Here is a 1938-nt window from a genome sequence, read left to right as displayed (position 1 = left end):
CTACCGATAGTATGCAGCACTCAGGATGCGCATGTTATTCGCGAATTGTATTAAGAGTTCTAAAACTAACAGCCCCTCAAGTTCTCGGGCACTTACACAGCAGATGTTCCAAAGTTCCCATTGCAATTAAGAATATTTAATTCACTAAAAAGTCATACATAATTTATATTATTGGAATTAACAATTTTTGAGATATTTAGGGTCTTTTTCTCTTCGCCATTCTGTATATTGGTAATGATTTTGCAATTTTATTAGAAAGCATCTTAAATACTTTAAAAACTATTAATTTGGTTATTAAAATCTGTTATTTTTACACTACCCTTAGATGTTTAAAAATACCAACGAAGAAGTTTTAGGCTAAAAAATTAAAAAAAAATTATTTTTTAACAAATAATATTAAAAATATATTATGTATTCTATATAAAACTGATGCTAGGTCAGCATTAAAAATATATTTTAATATAAAAAATATATTTAACATATTTTATTGGCTTTCTTGAAGTTTTTAGGACCTTAAATAGGTTAATACTTTACATACTCGTAAATAAACAATAACAAAATGTATATATGTATATTGATATTGATACGTGATATTGAAAAATATTAATAGCGCTTAAATAAATAAATGGAATATTTATATAGCAAAATTATATATTTATTTTTTGGTGTTTTGGTTTTTTTTTTATACGAATATTCCATTGAAATTGTTGTTTTAGCCAAAACCAGTCAAACGATTAGTAGGTGGCTGGCTTAGCCATTTACATTTCTGTTTTATTCATTCACAACAGAGCGGACACAGTCTTTAGTCATCGAGAGTAGGTAGATAAAAATTTTACAATGGTTATGAGCACCGATCAACGTTTTAGCGCACTTGAAAATTACAACTTGCATCTATCTATCTATTCACTACTTAATAACTGCTACAATTTATTATATTAAATACGAGTAAAATTTGTAATTCAATTTCAGTATTTCCACTGTAGGTTTGAAGCAGTGAATGAGTTTTTTTTTTTGCTTTTTGCTTTTATAAGTTATGAGAAGAAATATCTTCTACAATAATACTCGTACTGCAAATATTTAGGTTTGTGTTTATCCGTGGCGTACATACTTTCAAGCATTACTTTAAATTATTTTATCGTTTAAACAGACCGAATACTCGACATTTAAGAAGCAACGCAATCTTTTAGAACTGCAATTATTAAAAAAATACCGAACAAAACAACACAAACGCAAATACTTGAGAATATGAAAGCAGATTATAAAAAGCATTTATGGTTTCATAATTACGAGCTGAACTCTTCAAATTTAAACATTATTAGACAAAAATGAAGTAGATTTTTGTATAATTATTGCAAAAATACCAAAAATCTTGTTATTTTTACAAATTTAAACTTGGGTGTGGATTGTTTCTGTTTGACAATTACACACTTTTTAACATACGAAACGAAAAAAACTACACTGCATGACAAAAATGTTGGGTCAAATTTTGTATGTCTTAAAAATAAATAATGAATTAATATTTTTGAGAAATATTGTATACGCAGGGTGTTTGAAAAATTTTGCATATGCAAGTAAAACAGTTGTTTTACTATGAAAATATTTTATGGATTGTATGAACATTGCTTTAAAATGCTACCCTTTGTATTTCAAATATAATATATCATTTCAATTCAAATCGGAATTATAAATATAAAAAGTTTACGGACATACTGCACATATCCATTGACCGACTTCGAATGTCGAAAAATAGGTAAATTTATATGGGAGTTATATGATATAGTCATACAATTTTAATTTTGTTCCGACAGAGTATTAAGATACGTTTATAAAAATTTTATTTATTCGCTATATTAAAAGCTGAAAGACTAGTTTAGGTTGAAATACAATATGTTTGACAGACGAATGTATATCGATAAATTGATTTTTCTGGTTAAATTG

This window comes from Teleopsis dalmanni, chromosome 2, assembly GCF_002237135.1.
Source record: "Teleopsis dalmanni isolate 2A chromosome 2, ASM223713v2, whole genome shotgun sequence".
NCBI classification, from domain to species: domain Eukaryota; kingdom Metazoa; phylum Arthropoda; class Insecta; order Diptera; family Diopsidae; genus Teleopsis; species Teleopsis dalmanni.
The sequence above is the reverse complement of the archived record's forward strand: the minus strand, read 5'-3'. Positions refer to the sequence as shown.